The sequence below is a fragment of the Mesoplodon densirostris genome, chromosome 15 (genome assembly GCF_025265405.1).
Source record: "Mesoplodon densirostris isolate mMesDen1 chromosome 15, mMesDen1 primary haplotype, whole genome shotgun sequence".
NCBI lineage: Eukaryota > Metazoa > Chordata > Mammalia > Artiodactyla > Ziphiidae > Mesoplodon > Mesoplodon densirostris.
The window spans coordinates 87,649,398-87,671,788 of NC_082675.1; positions in this window are offsets into that span (position 1 = coordinate 87,649,398).

A 22,391-nucleotide genomic window follows, 5' to 3' on the forward strand; every position below is an offset into this window, starting at 1 on the left:
CAAAGATAGGCTTTAGCTTGAACTATAGGTCAATTTCACTAAAATTGAAGGCTTGAAAAAACAACTTGCTGATTCATTATGCTTGCAGAATATGCAGACTTTTAGTGTTTTTGTGCCCAAGAAGGTTTATTTAATATTTTATCATTTGATTAAAGAAATCGTTCATATTCAACGTGTGTGTTCCAAATGGTCCCTTTGTCTCCCTGTACTTTCTACAAGATCCCTTTCTTGGGGGAAATTGTTTGTGGGCAGGCAGCATTTCTGAGATGGTCTTTCCCTGCAGTGTGACTATTTATGCGGGGAACTCAAGTTTCAGGTAGTGGGCGGGGAGGCTGCTCAGCCAATCGGAAGGGGGATCTGCTCAGGTCATTTGCAAGTTGCAGCCCACTTTTCCGCTGTGCCACCAGGCCGGTGAAATATATCCTTGGGGGGATGTCACAGCTCTGGTTAAGATTTCCTTTTACTCCTTGGCTAGAGCAATCCGAAGATAACTATCTCACATGTGCTTGCGGCGTTCAGGTGGGTGGAGCTGTCAGAAGACTACAATCTTGCCCATCTTGCGATTGCACCTGAAGAAGACGAGGAATGGCTGCTTCCTCAGCACCGTGGACTTACTTTGCCCATTAATACCCTGATTTATGACTTGGTGTTTTCCTTTGTCTCAACGTGACATTAGTACCTGCAAAAAGGCAAACGTCTGAGAGAGAATGCTTGTAAAGCAAAACCCATTCTTGCAAAGGTAGTGATGTTCCAAAATTGGAAAAAGTGCAACTCAGGCAGAGAAAAAAAATGAAATAAACCCTACAATGACTGAGCTCTTCTTTGTAGCTTTTCAGAGTAGTAAAGATTTTCTCGATGTGCTACCAGATTGGTTCCATTATTTTAAAATATTTTTCACACAGGAAAAAGTTAATGTTTCCTATTTTCTGTTTTGCAGTGTGACCTGATCATCTGCTGTTCCAGATACTGGCTCCCACTGTGCATTCAGGCTTGTGGTTTAAAATGGATCCTCTACAAGGATTCATTCCCAAGTCCTGAAAAAAGTGCCTGGCTGAGCGAGGGACTTGTGTATTGCCCCAGGAACATTACACAGCCGTGCGCTGGACTTGGGCACTGCCGAATTCAGAGGGCGATGCTAGCTGTAGTAGTAATAGTGAGATGTTGATATTTGTATAAATGAAGCTGTCCAGGGGGGAAAAAACCCCAGAAGAAAACATTCAAATATAGTTGTAATTTGTGCCAGACCCACCCAAGCAGGCAGCGGGGAGCCATCCAAGAGGGCTGCCTGAGCTGCTTTCTCTGTGCGCCTTGAAGAACGTGTGTCTATGTGAAGATGCCAGGAAGAAAAACCTGCTGTTCCCTGTAGGTGTAAACGGTCTCTCAACAAGCATGGGGTCTGTGTGCACTCACATGCCTGGGCCCCGCCTCGGGGAGGGCAGGGAGGATGGTGTGTGACATAGAGGGTTTCTAAGTACCAGCAAAGAAGAAACGGGAATATTCTCCTTGGGGACTTGAGGAGTGGCGGAGGTGACGACTGGCTTGAGAAATTAGTCAGTGAGGGCTTCAGGGAACAGCTTGGAGCTGACGTGACACAAAATCCGACCCGTGCCAGGACTAAAGAAGGAGAAACTGCCTGAGGCCAAATTCGCTGCAGCCAACGGGGCGGGTGTGTCTCTAACCAGCTGTCTCCCCTGGAGAGGAACCCGCGTCCTTTTGCTGTCCCTGGGCCCACTTGGGAGGGACTCTCCTTCCCTTTGGCTTGCCCGCTGGCCCCAGGCCCCGGGATGAGTCCTCTGTCTTCCCGTCCTCTGGCAGGACCCCTCTCCTTGCCTATATGAGGAGAGTCCACGTCTCTGCCGTGGCCAGTGGTTGGATGGGTCCTGGTTGCCACTGAGGGGAGGTGGCCGGGGACAGCGCGTGCCCACCCGGGCCGGCGACCCCCAGGCTCCCCGCGTGCTGAGGGAGCCCACTTCTGGATGAGCTTCCTGGGGCTGCTGTAACAAAAGGCCTCAGGCTGCATGACTCACACGGCAGGGATCCGTCCTCTCACAGCCCTGGAGGCTGGAAGTCCAGATCCAGCTTCCCTCCGACTGTGGCAGGCACTGTGCTCCTGGCCTCTGCCCTGGCTGCTGGTGGCTTCTGGCAATCCTCGAGCTCCTTGGCTTGTAGACGCATCGCTGTGAGCTCTGCGTCTACCTTCACCTGATGTGCTCCCCGTGCGTGTCCGTCTCTGTGTCCAAATGCACCCTCTCTATAAGGGCACAGACACACCGGGTTGGGTCTGCTCTAATGACCTCATCCTAACTTATTCTCTGCAAAGACCCTAATTCCAAAGAAAGTCCATTCACAGGTACAGGGCGGTGGGGGGTGGGTCAAAGACTTCAACATCTTTTGCGGGGACCCAATTCGGCCCAGAATAACAGTCAGGACAATGGCTCTGAGCCTGGCTCTCCGGTAGGGGCTCTGAAACACCGGTCATTTGCCACTTGGGCCGCGAGCAGAACGGGAATGCAGCCATCGCTGATCCCTGGGCTGCCTTCTGATCCTGGGAGCCCTGCAGGTGTTCACCGTGCACACCTTACACTGTGCACATGTCCGCAGCCTTGTCGTGAGGGTCCATCTGCCGGGGCAGATGAGAGGTGCTTAGGTGAGAGATGTGCCCACCCCCTGGGCAGGATGCTGGGGGCGGTGCAGTGAAGGAGGGGGAGGGGCTACAGGCTTTAAAAAGGTCAGAGACTTCCAGGAGCCCACACTGTGCCCCAAGAGGGCAGCTCTGGGAGGGCCTGTAAGTTCAAGGACAGAGCCACGTGGTAGCAACAGAGGCACCGAGATGAGGTTCCCAGTGTAGGTACATTTCCTGTTAGTTATGGGCTCCAAGCCATGCACTGGGATAGGGAAGATTCAAAGTAGAGCATCTTGTATACAAAGTGTACAATAGTAAACGTTTATACAAGCACAGAATAAAATATAGTATAAAGTACAGACTTGACACACAGAGGAAACATTCTTCTGTCTGGGTCAGCAGAGACGAGAGAGATTTCAGTAGTACTTTGCTGCACGAGGCCGTCTTTTTCAATCAGGGGCGGAGTGGGAGGCATGGAAAGTAGATGTCTGCATCCTAACCACCTTCCGGAATGTTCTGTCCAAGGGAGGTGGCACTTTCTCAGCTGGAGCGCAGCAGGGCCCTCCCACACCTATGCGGGGGCTGCTTCTCTGCTGTGGATTCCGGCTGGTGCCCTTTGTCCCAGGGGCTGCAGGGGAAATCCAGGGTTGCTCTGGTCTTCAGAAATGACACAGTATTTTAATTTTGGTGGCAAGTTAGTGAATAAGAAAACTGAAGGGAGCTTTAATATCTACACATGAGAGATTCCTGTTTGTTTGTTTGGCTTCAGAGCTTATTGGAGGAATAGACGATTAACATTTTATAATATAGAGTTTGGACAAATGGGGCTCATGGGGGGAAAAAAGGAGAGGGATCCTGAGTGACACACCTCCTCCCGGGCTCTTTCCTGATTGGTTCGCTTTTCTGCATCCTTCTCCCCAGTGAGGTCGGAGCGGTTGGTCTCTAGCCATGGCATCACCCACACTCCTCTCTTGCAGGCTTTGTGGGGCTAAGCCAGGTCAATGGCAACTTCTAACGAGAATTAGTGTGAGGGACACCTCCGTAAATCACTTTTTTTGTGTGTGTGTGTGGTACTCAAGCCTCTCACTGTTGTGGCCTCTCCCGTTGCGGAGCACAGGCTCCGGACGCGCAGGCTGAGCGGCCATGGCTCATGGGCCCAGCCGCTCCGCGGCATGTGGGATCTTCCCAGACCGGGGCACGAACCCGTGTCCCCTGCATCGGCAGGTGGACTCTCAACCACTGTGCCACCAGGGAAGCCCTTCATTCTCTTTTAAGTGGATTTTCCTTAGCCAGGCTTTCCTGGGAACAACTGTCCTCAGATGACACCGATCTCCAGTCTCTCCTGGCTTGAACTCAATCCCCTCTGAGGATAGCAGTGCATGTGGCATCTGGCTGAGAATACAGGACACCCCGGGGAAGTTTTGGTCTTGGCATCCCATGGTAATAGTTGGTGTCTAGGTGGGACGGATGTCTCACGGCCCTGAGGACGGAGGTAGAGTGATCCCATAGGCTGCAGTGAGAGACGGCTGTCCGTGAGCTCGTTCTATCAGGAAATCTACACACACGAAGGTGAGAGGAAGAGGCAGAGTCTAGATACCCAAAGCCTGGGAATTGTAACCCCAGCTTAGACTTTTGACATTTCCTCAGTTGTTCCATCAAAGAAATGGGGAGAGGGAGGGAGGGAGGGATAAATTAGGAGTTTGGGATTAACATATACACACGACTATATATAGAATAGATAACTAATAAGGAGCTACTGTATAGCACAGGGAACTCTACTCAATATTCTGTAATAACCTGTGTGGGAAAAGAATCTGAAAAAGAATAAATATATGTATATGTATAACTGATTCACTTTGCTGTATACCTGAAGCTAACATGGGATTGTAAATCAACTATACTCCAATAAAATTTTTTAAAAAAGAAAAAGAAATGGGGGGGGGGGGAAAGCCAATGTAACAGTCTCTTGTTACAAATAGTGCAAAAATTAAAATAACTACAAGGTAGTTTCTGAAAACATTAAGATCCTAAAGTAAAAACTTAAGCCATTGAGATGATGGGGAGAGGTCGTACCCAGAGGGCAGGAGACCATTGTCACCAGGCGGCTCTCAGGGTGGCAAAAACACGCTTCATTCACACGGGTGGTTCACTACTGGGACCCGGTTACTCTGAATAAAAGCTTGCATATCTGTGTGCAGGGGGGTTGAGGGCAGGGAAAGCGGAGAGCAAAGAGGTAAAGCAGACTTGATGAGTCGTGAATTCCCTGCAGGGACACATGCAAAATACCTCAGTACCATTTAGGAAGTCCACGGGGGCAGGCCTTTCAGCAGAAGTCATGTGAAACTGAAAAATTCTGTAGAGGGTTGGGGGAGGTGGGTGTGGATGAATTCAGGCCCAGCTCTTTTGGTTTTGTGTTGGTGACACCGATCAGTGAATCTCAGCTTAGAACTCTGGTTGACCAGAACTGTTTTTACACACACGTACTGAACAGAGAGGCTCCAAATATTCTTACATTTTGTTTCACTGGTGTAAACACCATAAACAACCAGAATGAGTTGGTTCCTGCCTGCATCAGAATGAGTTGGTTTTTAAAGAAGTGGGGCAGGAGAACGGGCTCTGAGGCTGGCAATTTAGATTTGGGGCCAAGATTTTCTTTCCAGAAACTTCAGACATAACTGAAAAGTTTCAGGAACTGAATGGCTAGGGTGTCCTTGGACGCTATGGCTGTAAGTGGATTGTTTTTCTCTTCTTGACAGACATTTTTCCTCTCTCCCTACCTGGGTAGCTGTTTCTGTCTGACCCATGTTGACCACGTTGCCCCCTATTTTTAACCATCCATTTTGCCGAGGCCCCAGCTGGAGACATTTAAGCAATCACCACCGAGCAGGACAGAAGTCAATACACACTTCAGAGCACATGCCAAGAGTCTGAAGAATTTGAGGGCAAAAGTGAGCCCAACTGACTTACTTTCTTCTGACTACTTTCTTGCAGCCAAACTGCACAGCTGGCTGTGCTGGTTCGGACTGACTTCAGCCTGTTGTCCTCCTAATGGAGGACTCGGCTCATGCTTAATTCACCATCTGTCACATGCCCAGAACAGGCAACGTTTCCATGGATCTCCGCTATGACTCTCCTTCCCTGGGAAGCAGCAGGGAAATATCTTCTGTGACTGCGAAGTCCCAACTGACACTGACCTCAGGCTGGCCCTTCTGAGGGCTTGGCGGGGATGGCACCCCAGCTTTGGACGGGCACTCTTGCGACCTTCCTCCTGAGCGTCCCCCAGAGGTTCCCGCACACCTGACATGTGTGGTGCCTTATGTAACTGCCCCAGATGCACAAGATCTCAGGAAACTGGAGGAGAATGAGGGAGAGTCTTTGCCCCTGTTTGGATCCAAGGGGTCTTCCCTGGGCCTCAGGCTGAAAGCAGTTTACGTCAAGTCAGTTGATTTCCCTCCAGATCCCTCCCGAGCCGGCAGGACCAGGCCGGGGACCGCGAGAGAACTGGCCCTGCCCTCCCCTTGTCCGCATCTGTGCTGCCCAGGGCGGCCCCCATCTGGTCTCCATCTTGCTTCCAGAACAGGCGTGAGGAGCCGTGGCACAGACGATGCCCAGCGGGTCCTTCCAACCACGCGATTCCATGCGCGGAGGCTGAGCTGAGCCCCCGGCCCAGAGGCTCCTGCTGGTAAAGTTGTGCTTCAGTGGAAGCTTTCAACTTTTCTCCCAGCAGGGTAACTGCCCGAGTCATGTTCTAAGTACACCCTCTTCCCGGGGAGACTTCCAGGTGCCAGGATGTCTCCCCTGGCACCTGAAGACTGTGCAGAGCAGGCCCTCCAGCTGGACCTGGGGGCTGGACTCTGGGATTTGCAATCAGGAGCTTCCCGCGGGACCCGTGCTGGGCAGGGTGCTGGTGGCAGGCCCGGGGCTCGGGACACACGCGGGTGGTCTGGCCACCCCTGTTCAGGGTCTGCTGCAGAGTGGCGGGTGCAGGTGAGGGCACTGACGGGCACACACCCACCTCCCCCTCCCATGGGATGGTCTGCAGACGCTCACAAAGCACAAGGGTCCCACCTGGGACTGGGGGGGCGACCAGGGGTTGAAGGGCTGCTGGACGGCCGTGTGTGGACCGTGACCCGGAAAGGACGTGGCAAGGCAAACGCAGCAGGGAGTCCCGCCAGGCGGCTTGGTCCTCTGTGCTCACCAAGAGCTTCACGTGGATGGTGGGCCTGGTGGAGAGAGACCCTGGGCACAGGGGTCCTACCTGTCTTCTCTGTTTACATCCCAGAGCCCAGCGGGCCACTGAGCGAGTGCAGGAGCTTCAGCGGGTAACCTTTCAGATTCGTTACAGATGTCCTCATTCACACGGGGTTGGTGGGGGGAGGTAGGGGGCTTTAGCCTTCAGTGGACTCTGGAAAGTTCAGACAACGGACTAGATCAGTGGAGACAGTTTTCACTCCTTTCATTTGTCTCATTTAACACTGAGTATCTCTTCTGCAAAAACGCTGAACATGTTATCCTTGTGACTGTCGATGCTCCCTTGCATTTATCCATTGGTTAGCTGGTCATTTGTATTTGTTACCAGGCTGCCAAACGCGGGAATTTCCACCTTTGGAAGAGGCTGTGGACTTTTGAAAGTCTAAGATTATGGACAATGGTGGTGTCCCTAGAAAGTGGGATACACGCGGTTTAAGGAAACACACAGTTCCTTAAACATTGATCCTGTGCAGTGCACTCTGCATCTCATCTCGGGGATACAGCCTGGGCTCCCCCTGGCAGGTCCCCTTAGACGTGGGAGGAGTGCTTGCATTTCGCCACTTTCTGCATCTTCTTCCTCAGGCAAACCCTCTTTTCTCTGTGCTCCTCCCTGCGTTTGGTTTTTCTTGCTGTCTCTTTCTACTCAGTGTACCTGCGAGGACAGGGTGGAAACCACAGAAAAGAGACACAGCCTTTGATCACCGGCAGGAGGCAGTCCCTCAGACTAGGTGTGATTTCTTCTTTTTTCTATCAAGAGAGCACAGGACAATTCAGAGACGACATTGAAGGTGGAGCTAAGACTGACCTCCTGCAGGGAGCCCTCCATGATTACTCCCAGCTCACTGTTGTCAACGTTCTGTTATCTGTCCTCTTATGTCTACAGGATTCAATTTGTGTATTTGATGCTTCATAGGTTGTCAGTGGAAATATGAGTTCATATCCTGAGTTTCTTTTCTTTTTTTTTTTTTTTTGGCCGTGCCGCACAGCTTTCAGGATCTCAGCTCCCCGACCAGGGACTGAACCCAGGCCACGGCAGTGAAAGCCCGGAATCCTAACCACTGGGCCACCAGGGAACTCCCCACATTCTGGGCTTCAAAACCAAAATGTCGGGCTTCCCTGGTGGCGCAGTGGTTGAGAGTCTGCCTGCCGATTCAGGGGACACAGGTTCGTGCCCCGGTCCGGGAAGATCCCACATGCCGCGGAGTGGCTGAGCCCGTGAGCCATGGCCGCTGAGCCTGCGCGTCCGGAGCCTGTGCTCTGCAACGGGAGAGGCCACAACAGTGAGAGGCCCGCGTACCGCAAAAATAAATAAATAAATAAAATAAAAGCCAAAATGTCACACACTTTCTTAAAGGTAGAATGAATAGTTCTGAGGACCTGGATGCTTGATCACCTACCACCTTCCCTTTTTATTCCAGGAACCTCTCAGAAGTTAGAGTCCACCTGAAAATCAATTTCAAACCACTTCATGTATGTCTGTGTTCATCTATTTCATTCTTTCCAAACCGACCACTCCTAACTCCCAACTTGAGGGCAGAAATTATTCACGTATTTTTATGTCATCCCCCCATATTGCTGGTGAAATGCATAGAACTCTGGACAGAAATAAACTTCATTAAGACAGAGGCCTGGAAATGGGAAATTAGTTTTGTCTCCTCTGATAACCAACCGGAATAATAATAGCTGGAGGTGTTCTTAGATTCTTTATTAAGTTAGAAGGAACTTGTTAAGGACGCCTGAAAACAACTCACAAGACTCATATGTAGGTAGTCAGACATATTTATATAAGACAAATAATAAAATATACAGACTCATTAGGAAAACAGTGATAAGTGATCTGGAATTAGTTACCTGGATCCTGATCTTGTCTCTGCCGGTCACTAGCTTAGCCGATCAGGAACGTCACTTTTCTGGCCTTCAGTTTCCTCATCCTTCAAAGAAGCGCATAGACATAGGAAGGCTTTGGTCCAATGAAATAAACCTCACACTTAGAATCATAGCAGGTTCTCAGTGAGTATTTGTGGAGTAAGGGGATGAGTTTAGGTTTGAGTCTCTGTGTGTCTTACTAGGAGTGAGAAGCACATGACTTAGTTCCTCAAGAATCTCAGCTTCTCCTCTACCCAGTGGAAACAATAACTCCTGCTTATAAGGTGGTGGGAGATGTTATAAGGGGTGGGAGACGAGAAAGCAGATGAGAGCTGTCCCTAATGTAGTACATAGTGAGTGTTCAACCAATGACAACGATGGATTGATGTATCAGTACCGAAATTCTGAATATCTGTTGATGGATTACAGATACTGGCCCTTAGCAGATTCTTGGGAGATCGTCACTGAGGTGGGGGTGTGGGGATATTGTAGACGTGAAAGCTCATCTCCAGGAAGCCAGTACACTCATGGGGGGCAGGGGGGCAGCTCTAGATGTCACCCTGTGGACAATCAGAGCTCATTCTAAGACAGCTGAAGTGTCACCCAACTTCCTGGAATGCTTGTCTGCCATCGGGTGTGATGTCACTTCATTCCCAGAGCAGTGGAGGCCATCAGCAGCATCTCTTATTTGCCGAAAGTCTCCAAATATGGCGGCCCTGAGGATTTAGGGTTCAGCACCCTTTGCTTAAGATCACCGCACTGACTCAGCCTTGACGTCTCCACGCTCCCACAAGGGCCCTGCCCCTGCCCTGTCATGGGCCTCAGGCACGCACACCTCTGCTTCCATCTCCGGTCTGGCTCCAGGTGAAAGGGAAGACGCTGTCTCTGAAGCTGAAAGGCCAACTTCAGAGAAAGGATGGAGATACTCTGATGCCCAGATTAGAGACGATCCTAATTTTGTGTGTATTTGTTCAAGTCAAAGATGTGGAAAACCAGAAAGTGGAACTTGCAGGAGTATATAAATGGATATAAGTTAGAGGTGGATTTGATGTCACAGAAAAAGACAAGAATCATTTAGTTAGGAGGTATTGGGTTGGCCAAAAAGTTCATTTGGGTTTTTCCCTAAGCTGTTACTTACATATTTTCATGTATGCCTGTTCTAAAAGCAATTTATAACAGTGTGGGTCTTTTTATGGCTAATATGATGCTAGTCTACTGTTTTGCATGTCATAGAATCTCTGCACCTTGTACGGTTATCAAATTTCTTTCCAATCTGGCTGCTTAGCTAATGACCATCCATCTTCTGCTGAGATCACAGGACCTCTATCTGACAATCGGGAAGACAAACCCATCTCCCATTCCCGTGGCTGTGCTGTGCTTCTTTAACAAACTGGAATTAGCTTCCCTTTTCCTCTTCCATTCGTCAGGTACATACTGTGCTTCTCTACATTTATTTCTCTTTGGAGAGTTTTCAGTTAAGCTAATGAATATTTTTTCACAGTTCTTATTGGTAACACATTTTGTTAGTCACCTCCACCCAGGGCCACTTTCTGTCAGTGACAGTTGTCAGGCCTGAAAGAACTGGGCCCCGTGTACACCTAGCAGCCATAGAAGGGGGGAAGGTGTCATCTCAACACCCATCCACTAAGGAGACTCATGGCCACCACTTAGCGCCCAGGGGTACGTGTTCAGGGCAGCTTTGGCAAAGGCAAGGAGGCTGGGGGTTGAGGCAAAGTTGGGGTCTTGCACAGGGGTGCAGTCAGCACTCCCCAGACACGCCTCTGTTATATCACAGAAATGTTTCGTGATTCCTCCTTGAAGTAGCAGAGTTTCCTAATAAGTGCTCAGGGCCCCTCCCCCATGACATTCGGGTAAATGTATCTTCTCATCCTTTCCTGTTTCCATCTGATTTCAAAGGCCCCTTTCTAGTCAGAGAAATAAAAGCACTGTCGAATCACATTTTGCCCCTGTGTAACGTAACCCTACATGTTACAAAACAGCTTTGGATTGGGAGTCAGGAACTGGGAGCCCCACCCTGGGCTCTGCGGAGAAAGGCTGTTAGCCCCCTGCCCAAGTCCGTTTAGATTCTCTGAATCTCACTTTTATGCTCTTCAAAGGTGATAGAAATGCCCGATTTTCCTACCACCTGAGGTTATTGTAAAGGTCAAGATAAAAAAAAGTTGGGGGGGGGGGCTTCCGTGGTGGCGCAGTGGTTGAGAGTCCACCTGCTGATGCAGGGGACATGGGTTCGTGCTCCGGTCCGGGAGGATCCCGTGTGCCGCGGGGAGGCTGGGCCCATGAGCCATGGCCACTGAGCCTGCGCGTCCGGAGCCTGTGCTCCGCGACGGGAGAGGCCACAGCAGTGAGAGGCCCATGTACCACACACACAAAAAAAAAATAGTGAGGGGTTCCACATATAAGTGATATCACATGGTATTTGTCTTTCTCTGTCTGACTTACTTCACGTAGTATGATCATCTCTAGGTCCATCCATGTTGCTGCAAATGGCATTATTTCATTCTTTTTGACAAAACAAAAACAAACTCGCAGATACTGAGAACAGACTTGTGGTTGCCAAGGGGTAGGGGGGTAGGGGAGAGAAGGATTGGGAGTTTGGGGTTAGCAGATGCGAAGTGTTATGTAGAGAATGAATAAACAACAAGGTCCTACTGTAGAGCACAGGGAACTATATTCAATATCCTATGACAAACCATAATGGAAAAGAATATAAAAAGGAGTGTATGTACATGTATAACTGAATCACTTCGCTGTACAGAAGAAATTAACACAACATTGTAAATCAGATATACTTCAATAAAATTTTTTTAAAGGTGAAAAAGAGACAAGTAAGGGGGAAAAGTGCTTTGTAAAGTTTACAAGCCATGTAAATATAAAGTATTATCTCCTTTTTTTATATCGGCTTATACTGAAATTTCTACTTCTACTTTTTAATTGGAGACGTCTCAGAAACTGATCAAATTTTATTTATGTGGCAAATGAAGTTTCATTTTACGCAATCACAGGGGGAGTGCCGGCCAACTGCTTCTCCTAGGATGTTTACTTACCTGGCTGGCATTCTCATCCCAGATAATCTGGGGCAAATGCTTTTCTTGTCCAACAATACAGAGGCCTCCCTGGGAAAGGTTATATATGGACCTGAAGGCCATTAGCGTCAATTATACTTACTTTGGGTTCACTGAGCCATTAGTTCATCTGCACGGGTTCATCCTCCTGAGCAGAGAATCTGAAATGCTTCTGCCTGGGCTCTGAAGCTGGCCTTCTCTTACAAACTCGTTATGACTTGGGACGGAGGCTAATCAAAAAAAGCCACTTGTTCACAAAACAAATTGTTTTCAATGAAGCTGTAAGTTTTGTTTACTTTTAGCAAACAAGTACCATATTTTTTTTCTGCATCGAACTATAGAGTTTTGTTTTGGGGTTTTTTGGGGGGAGTAGTTCTTTCCAGGCAAGTTAACTGCTAATATCTGACCACTTATACTGTCTATATCTACATACAGGTTTGAATAAATCTTTTTGTTGCTATTTAAAATAACATTTGGTTACCTCTAGTTTCTCTAAATATTTTACTTTACAAACTGTTTTTCTTAAGATTGTTCATGAAAAAATTGTACATGTGCCAATCTTACAATTATTGAGTGACATGAACCTCTCTTTTCCAACTGTGAAGATGTATATTCTGTTTTTCTTTAAACTCAAGCTACTTGGGAAGGAGAAGGATTCTTTGCTTATTTTAACCTAAACGCTCTTATTTAAGAGCATCTGACCATACGATATTTGTATTGGTCAGCGTTCTCCAGAGAAACATACAAACAGAGACAGAGACAGGTTTAAGAGGTTGGCTCACAAGATGGTGTGGGGCTGAAGTCTTTGGAATCTGTGCAGGCTGGCAGGCTCCAGCCCCGTGGAGATTGCAGTCCTGAGTCTGAATTCCACAGGGCAGCAGCCTGCAAACTCAGGAAGGGTTTCCGTGTTGGAGTGTTGAGAATTCACTCTTTGGGAGACCTCTGTCTGGGCTCTTAAGCTCTTCAACTGATTAGATGAGGCCCAACTATGGAGAGTGATCGGCTTTACCCAGACTACTGATTTCATGTTAATCACACCTAAGAACACACCTTCACGGGAACATCTAGACGGGCGTTTGGCCAAGCAACTGGGCGTAACAGCCTCCCCAAGCTGACACACAAAATTAACCAACCACAAATTCTAAAACAGCTCTTAAAAAACTTGATCGCATAAACCAGTCTCTCCATGACTAAAGGTCTAATGGGCATGTTCATTACAAGACAACTACCTGTTTGTTTGTCCCCAAAGAAAAAAACATAATCACATTGTGCTTGTATGAGCCACTAATAATTTGAACTGGCTCCTCATAATGTCATTTTAGAGGACTTGCTGAGGTCATGTACTAGGATTATGCAATGAAGCACGGACTGTCATTTTAGAGCCTGAAATAAATGCTTTTATTGTCCTTTTTTTACTTTAATTATGTGCAACACAAGCATCTTGTGCACGTAGAGGTTTAATGAATAATGAATAGCCCCATCACTAATGAAAACGAAAAGTCTCTCAACCCAGAACTAGTTCACTTCCCCCCAAATGTCAGGCTACTTTTAGGAAGCTATAAAAATGAAACAAAATACCCTGAAACCCCAAACAGAAAAGACTCACAAATTGAACCAAAATGTTTTATCTGTAAAAATTGTGTCAAAATATTAAACTGGCCAATTCTAAAATCCAGCCAAACTTTCGAACCAGTTCTGGGAGATTTGGACGGTTTCAGCTGAACGTTCTGATCTTGCCAAGGGGTTTATGCTTGGATGGTCTCTGAGTGCTAATGGAACCTCGGGAAATGAGTCCTCCCCCGTTGAGATAGGGTTACACAGATAAGGATCAAAACAGAACCCTATCTGGGAACACTTTGGATTTACTCAGAGCCCCCTCTTTGTCCTCAGACGCGTTCTCACACACAAATCCTTCCCCATCAAGATAAGGAGCTGCCCCTAGAAACCCCCGACTGGTGGGAAGCTGTAGGGTCCTTCACCGGCGCAGAGAAGGCTTAAGTCTAAGAAGGAGTCTCGGGCTTGAAAACAGAGTCCGCGGAAGCAGCAGAGGCATCACAGTAAGAGTGACCATCCCCGGGCTCAGCTGCCACGCTGGTTTGAAACTGAGTTGGCCAGGGTAAAGGGACAGTGGGGCTTGGGAGTCTCTGCGGCTTCCCGTCCAAATCCCACTTTATGGACATTAAGGACCCAGGGCTCCCACCGCCGGCTTCCGGCCGGCCTCTGACTCCCAGGACACGGGGAAAATCTGAGACAATAAATCACGGAGGAATGTACACAGAGCCAGCGACAGAATTTGAAATGATTTCCTTATTCTTCTCTAAAAATGATCCCTGTCTCCAAGTTTTATGCAGTTAAATCTTTTAAAATGACCCAAAGGCGTGTGATTGATTGCCTGTGTGACTCTGTGAAAGCAACAACAATTGCTTGAAACTGTTACCCGGGAGGTGTGTGTCTTTCCTAAAATCACCGGTTTTGTGAAACATGTGCTTTCTCCCGACTTCGGCCTCTCTCCGGCCGTGCACTGAATACAGGAAACAAAGAATCCTCTATGATCGGTCCCTGAAATTCACCACGCTTTTTTTTTTTTTTTCAAATCCTGAAACTAAATTGGTTTCCAACTACCTAATAATCAAAATTTATGTCTTAACATGCGGCTGGCACCATGTTAGGGTGTAGTGTGGAAAGAGGAGAAACTATGGGGAAATTATAAAGTACAGTTTTTGTCTCTCAAAGAGTAGATAATATTATAGTTTAGATCGGGAGATGGGGGAGGGAAGCCACACACACACGAGACAATTAGGGAACAAAGTAAGAGAACAGTAATTATGCGCTAAACTGTGTGGCACAGATTATTCGTGCTTTAAAGGGTTCAGAGAAAAAAGGGCTCAGTGTGGGCTAAAGCCATCTGAGATGATTTCATCATGGCCTCAGAGCCATTTTTAAATGCAAATAATAAACTGGTAAGAAGTGCTCTCTTGACAGTTCGGCCTCAGAGGAGCTGTGTTGGGGAGGAAATGGAATGCTAACAGTTACAGGGACGGTCACCCCCTGCGGGAGCCAAGGAAAGGTCAAGCTCTGGTAAAATAAGAAACTTCCTTTAGGTGGGGCTTAGTTTGCAAACTGCAGCAAGGACACCGTGCCCCCAGGATTGGAGCCTGCAAGGTGTTTACCAGCAGCAAGCCGCATTCGGAATCCTTCCTTTGCTCCTTGAGGCATATTAATTCCTTTCTAAAGCTATTAAAAGGGGTCTGTTGAGCTTCTTAGGAAGACTCACAACCACCAGTCTTATAAATAGCCGAGCTTCTGGCAAGCTCCATCACGCTCACCGGTCCTTCATTTTCCAGGGCTGCCCAGCAAAGCCAGGATCCCGCAAGCACTGTCCCCGGAACTTACATTTGCTAGAGGAGGAAGAGACTCGAATAATTCAAATAATTCGGTCCGGGAAAGGTGCTGAAATCGTGAGCAGTAAAACACAGTGAGAAACCCTCAGGCCCTAACGCCCTGGTTCCGGCCCCCCCCCCCCCCCCCCCCCCCGCCCTCAACGTAGACCTGCCCAGCCTCGAGGCTGTGGTGCAGCTGGGCGCTGGGAGGGGCTTCCAGAACATCCCCTTCCCCTCCAGGGCGCACGCTCCTATGCACTGACCCCCAAACTCTAATTGCTCCAGTAGCACGTCCTTGATTTCTTCCCCCCTCGTTCTTTTTAAGCTTGTCTTTAAATTTAATTTAGAGCAGGTCGCAGTCACAGCCTCCTGGTGGAATCTTCTCCGAGACCCGGCTGACCCACCTGTCTCCACAGGAAGGTCTTTCCCAAGGCCCATTGGTCCCCACTTCCCTCCAGACGGCAGGGCCTTTCCCAGGGCAGGATGGCTGGGCGACGGGTCATTTGCATTCTAGTGGTCAGGGTGCAGCAAGGTCCAGAACCCCGCAGGGAGCCCCGCACAATGAGGCTTCCACATCCTGAGGCTGAGGATCTTCCTCTCCTGCGCAGGCTCGTTGAGGGAAAGCCCATCAGATGGCAGGATGGAGGCTCAGAGCACAGGGTCCGGGGTCAGATTCCTGTGGCCTGTTCACCTGACTTCCTCACCGGGAAGACGGGGCTGCCTGGAGACTTTCTGAAAACAGTGAGACGCGTGCAATACCCAACACATGACCTAAATACTCATAGTGACATTCTTCTCAACGGCCGAAAGGGGGCGACAACCCAAATGTCCATCAGCAGACGGTGGGTGAACAAAATGTGTTGCAGCCACACAGTGGAATATTATTGGGCTGTAGAAAGTACTAAAGTTCTGAGGCGCGTTACACCGTGAATGAGCTTTGTTGAAAGCATTCTAAGTAAAAGAAGCCAGTCACAAAACGCAACAAACTATATGAGGTCATTTCTCTGATATCCAGAATAGAGACGGAAAGCAGATGGGAGGCTCCAGTGGGTGGGGGGAGGCTGGGGGGAGGCTGCTTAGCGGCCTAGGGTGCTTTTAATGGGGTGACAAAGAAGTTCCAGAAAGAGTGTGACGGCTGCACAACATCACGAATGGACCAAAGGCCACTGAATTGTTTGCTTTAAAATGGTTAATTTTGTGTTATGCCAGTTTTATCTCAATTTAAAAAATTGAAAAAAACCCACACTTGGCAGGCTGTGTGGTGTAGGTTAAGAGCTCAGGAAAAGGGAGCTGAAGATGATTCTGATTTCTGCAGCTCCTTGGGCGTCTACTTATAACCAGTGTCGCTTTTCTCCACCTTCCCCCATGAAGCATCAAGAGCAGAATCACAGGGGACACGACTGTCAGGCCTATTTTTAAACCACCTCTCTATTAACCTCTCAGCTGCAGCCAGCACCCTCCTCCTGCACGGAGCCGCGAGGCGCTTGGATTCCTGCGCCTTTGAGACAAGCCCAGTTGGTGCTGTTTTCTGCATCACCCCCTTTCTTCCTTCCGGGCCCCTGTCGTCTGTTCGCTGCTCCCTATCAGCTATTCTGGGGGCCACTGTGCCTGCCTCGGTTCCCCCCGCCCAAGCCCGGCCATGGGACTAGCCTTCTGGACATAGTGACCCTGTTTTCATTGCCTGGATCTCGGGGATCCCCACTGCTCTACAGAAAGCCCCGAGGCCTCCATGCAAGACCCACCTCCCTGAGAACCTGGCCTGGCGTTCTTGGGGTTTGCTTTTCACCCTTGACTCAGAACTCAAAACTGTGAGGAATTTTATAGAGAATTGGTTTCCGATGCCTCATTTCCCAAAAGTGGGAATTGTGTCCCAGAGAAATGTTACCAGGTTCCAGAGGCCCAGGTAGGGGGCAGCCCCGTGAGTTGGCGTGAGCTCCCCAAGGCCCCGCAGCTGGCACGTTTGGTGCCGACTGGGCCGGTTTCCTGAAGCTCCCCACTCTGGGCTTGTTTGCCATCAACTTCAGGACTCCACGTGGATGAGGTCTGGGGTCCCAGCTGCGAGGGCTGTTTCCTACCAGAGCTACGACTGCTCATCCATCAACCTCATCTCTAAATCAATCAAAGCTCCGTACAGAGAGACCAGCCACCAGAGCCACTTATTCTGAGAGGGGAAACCTGCCCCCGCTCTCCGCCAGACTACCAAATGCAAGGAACACACCTTCTGGTACCTTCAGCCTTTTCCAAGCCCCTTTTGACCACGCCCTCCTAAGGGCCCGTGTCCTCTCTGATGACCAGAGCCACCGTGGTGAATCCTTTCTGTCCCCCAAATTCCACGGGTGGCCTGGAATTTATTCGTAATTTTGGTCTGATTCGCCTACTGTGCTCTGCAGTGCGTTGGACTGAGAGGTGGTAAAGTTAAAGATCCTGCTTTCGGCCTTGCTGCCGCGTCCTGTATCAGGAGGACGGCCACCGTCTTTATCCAGCTCTTCCGTGTGTGCTCATTTCTTTGTCTGTAAATAGGAAGGGCCCCCGAGCTATCTTGAGGATTAACTTAATGAAACCTGCAAGGCGGGTGGACAGACTGTAGGAAGACGGGCCTCATTAGGATTTTCTCACAGACGTTTGCCTTTTCCCCTGCAAAACCATTAGGTAAACAGGAAATGAGCTGCAAGACAAAGCAGTTCCCGCATCTCACAGAGGCAGCCCTGGGGGCTCAGAGGGTGGCGTCTGGGGGCTCAGAGGGTGGCGTCTGGGCCCTGGTTGGTGTTAATTTCCAGACAAGATAAGAAAAACCACCTTCAAGTCCCCAGCGCAGGAGACCTGCGCATCCAGAGACGGAGAGCTTTCTGCCCCGAGGTGAGGGCCATGGGATGCAATCACCGCACAACCTCTGTTTGTCCAGAAGTCCTGGCAGCTGGAAACCCGCGGGCCAGGAATATTGCGCTTTGTCCACACAGAAATCACCAACACAGCCAAAGACTGTGTTTACCTCCCATATGACTCTGTGGCCCCTGGATCATTCCGGACTGTTGCCAAATGAAAATGCTTGGGAGCTCTGTCCCCTGATTTAATGGTCCAAATTGCCATAAAACTGTTTGCCCTTATTGTCAGACTATTTGCTCTCTGCTCCAGGAAGGGAGCATTTTTTTTCCCCATCGAGATGGTGAAATACACAGAAAGGAAAGATGCAGCGTGTTTGGGAGCAGAATGAAGAAACGGTGCAGCTTCAGCTCTGGGGACATGGAGGGCTGACTGATGGTGGAAGCCCACTTGCTCATTTCTACGAAGACTTGCCTTTTAAAGGAGATGGAGACCCATTTCCTCTTCTCGGCCCCCACAAATCATTCTCCTGTCATCTTCTCCCTTCCATACTTTTCCAGAGTCCGGGCTTTTGTGCAAATGTTTTCTGGTTTAAAGATACTTTCTTTGAAAAAGAGGTCGTCTTGCTTCTTAAATGAAATCTTATCAGCTGAGATCTCCCACCTCGATCTTATCTTTTAGCAAGTTTCTTCTTCTTTTAGTTAAGGAATCTCCACATGCAATTATTGGAGCAGGTGTTTTTATGGGATGCATTTGAGGAAGAAAACAATTAACATTGTTTTGTCCTTTAATATTTTTTTAAAAACTGGGAAATACCTAACATAGTATTTGCTATGTGCCAGAAACTCTTTTGTGTTTATATGATTATATTAGGATGTTTGAGCCTTGCAGCTGATAAGTGGGAACCCTGAGGCACAGAGAGGTTGTGGGATTTGGCCACGGTCACAGGCCTGCAGCCGGAGTAAGAACTGGGCTGCCCACTCTCACATCCCTACACTGTTTTATGGGAAGCTTGGAAGATGAAAAGGAAGCAGACAGTCTCTAATCCCAAGAGATCATGTCATGGACGCCCTTCTTTTTCACACTTGTCTTGCTTACAGGATTAAAATGATAACACAGGGCTTCCCTGGTGTCGCAGTGGTTGAGAGTCCGCCTGCCAGTGCAGGGGACGCAGGTTCGTGCCCCGGTCCGGGAAGATCCCACATGCCGCAGAGTGGCTGGGCCCGTGAGCCATGGCCGCTGAGCCTGCGCGTCCAGAGCCTGTGCTCCGCAATGGGAGAGGCCACAACAGTGAGAGGCCCGCGTACAGCAAAAAAAAAAAAAAAAAAAAAAAAAGATAACACACATTCACCTTTGTGTCCTGAATCCTCTGTTTTAGCATGTAGTTTACATGCTTGACAAGAGCTGCATGGTCGTCTCGCAAACAACCCAGGTCATTTATAGAGCGATTCCCCTACTGTTGGTTATTGAGGTTGCTTTCAATTTTTCACTAATAGAAATAACGCTTCAGTGAACAGCTTTGCGGTCTGTATTTTCCTATTATTTCTATAGGATAAATGGGAAAATTACTGAAAGCCATACAAAATGAAAAAATTATCAAAGATCTATCTAGTAGTTTTAAAGGAAAATTCTATTATATAAACCCAAGGAACAGGGATTTCCTCGGTTATCTAAATAATCTCAGAGCAGGACAATTCATTACAAGTACATACTGTATAGAGACATTTCAAACAGAGATTAAAATGAACAAACAAAAAAGAGAGAGAACACTTCAGATCAATATCTCTTATGAAAATTAATGTAAAATTTTTCATTTAAAATATGAGCCAAACAAATCTGCAATGTATTTAAAAAAACAATATCCCATAACCAAGGCGGTTTCATTCTTGGAAAGAAATAGTAATTCACTACACATATAGATTAAAGGAAATAAATGTTATGATCTTTTAGATAGATGTTAAAATAACAGTTAAAAATTTCACAGCCATTCCTGATGAAGACCTTTATTCATTAAAATTATAAAGACATTTCTAGAAAGTGATTGAAGATTCAAGAGAGAAACAGACCACAGAGCTTAGTAGTATTATTTTGATCTGTTTTGGAGGTTCTGTTATTATGACAAGAAAAAAATAATGTGAAAATTAAAAGTTAATATGATCTTTTTGAGTAGATTATATGGTCGTGGACTTAGGAAAAGCCAAAAATTTAGTCAAAGTATAATATTAAGTGTTTAGAAAAATGGCTCAAGTATATAAAAATTATCTTTTTTACATACATATAAACACATAAAATTCTATCGAATTTTTTATATATAATGATTCACAAGAGCAGTAAGGACTATATCACAGCTGACATTGAATATAAGAAATGTATATGCCATAAGCTAAATAATTTTACTGGAAAATAAAAGCCTGAAAAAAATGAAGAGCTATAGCTTGTGCTTACATGACAAAATTCAATATTTAGAAAAACCCATTCTCCCCAAATTAACCTTTAACTACAAGTTCAATTCAAATCTCATTTTTGTGTTGAAAAGTCCTCAATTTGAAAGTGAGAATGTCCTGCAGCTAAGACAAGAGTGAGAGCAAAAGGTGTGCAGAGGGCTTCCCTGGTGGCACAGTGGTTGAGAGTCCGCCTGCCGATGCAGGGGACACGGGTTCGTGCCCCGGTCCGGGAAGATCCCACATGCCGCAGAGCGGCTGGGCGTGTGAGCCATGGCCGCTGAGCCTGCGCATCCGGAGCCTGTGCTCCGCAACGGGAGAGGCCACAACAGTGAGAGGCCCACGTACCACACACGCACAAAAAAAGGTATGCAGGCCTTGGGAAGCCCAGCTCCAGGGGGCCAGCTGTGACAGAGCCGCTCCAACAGACAGAGAGGCGGATGATTCAGGGAACAAAATAAATGGTACAGAAAGCCCACGCACATTTTTATGTTTTATAACTACATGATAAAGATTAGATTTCAAATCAAAGGAGTGAAGCTTGATTAATAAACAGTAAAAGATATTGGATAATCTTTAGGGGAAGAGGAAAAAGTTGGCTTGCTACCTTACAACACTCAAAAGAAATTATATATATATATATATATATATATTTATTATTTTTTTTGAATTTTTGGGTGTGTTGGGTCTTCGTTGCTGGGCGCGGGCTTTCTCTAGTGGCGGCGGGCGGGGGCTACTCTTTGTTGTGGTGCACGGGCTTTTCGTTGTGGTGGCTTCTCTTGTTGCCGAACAAGGGCTCTAGGTGTGCGGGCTTCAGTAGTTGTGGCATGCAGGCTCAGTGGTTGTGGCTCGTGGGCTCTTGTGGTGCACGGGCTTAATTGCTCCGCAGCATGTGAGATCTTCCTGGACCAGGGATCGAGCCCGTGTCCCCTGCATTGGCAGGCGGATTCTTAACCACTGTGCCACCAGGGACGTCCCAAGAATTTATATTGATAGGTTAATGTATATTAGAAAATAAAAATGTAAAGTAGAGGAGAATACCTTAATTTGACGGGTGGAGAAGGTTTTATTGCTGTTGTTTGAAGCAAGACCAAGAAAATATAAAGGAAAAAATAATTAATTTGGCCAAAGATATCATAAAAAACAAATGGGAAAAAATGTGTAATTTATCCAGATAAAGTATTAATCTCTCTAATATGTAAAGGTCAAAAGATTAAGAAGAAAAAGGCAACTTGAGAGAGAGATGTGAAACACACCAACAACTAGTCCCTAGAAATAGACACTCAAATCACCAATGGGGTTTAAGGACAGTGAAAGAAATACAAAGTAAGAGACTGGATATTAATTTTCACGTATCAGACTGGTAAAGACTAAAATAATAATACGACTTTTTGATGAACACGTATGTGAATAAGTAGGCACATCCTGTTATGTGACACTATACTTTTGGGAGGAAAACTAACAATATCTATCAGAATGTTAAATATGCACACCTTTGATTTGGCAATTCCACTTTCAGGAACTTATTTTTAAAAACACTCAACACATGACAAGAGTCTTATTTTCATTACATGTATGTCTAATAACATCTCTTGCAGAATTTTTTTAACAGTACAATTTTTGAAAAAAATCTAAATTTCCATCAGAAAGAAGTTAGATAAATAAACTATACTATTGTCATAGAGTGAAATTTTATGCAATGTTGCAAATAAAAGCGAGGTGGCTGTGTACTGCACTGACACACACGAGTGTCTATAACGGATGTTTAAGTCACAGAGCAGAATGTAGACGAGCCCTTTTCCATTTCAATAAGACACTACATGTGTAAGTAGCACACATACCTCTATATACTATTATACACATACACATGCACATGATGCACTATTAGCCCTACAAACATATATACATACTTAAACACGGAAAGAGC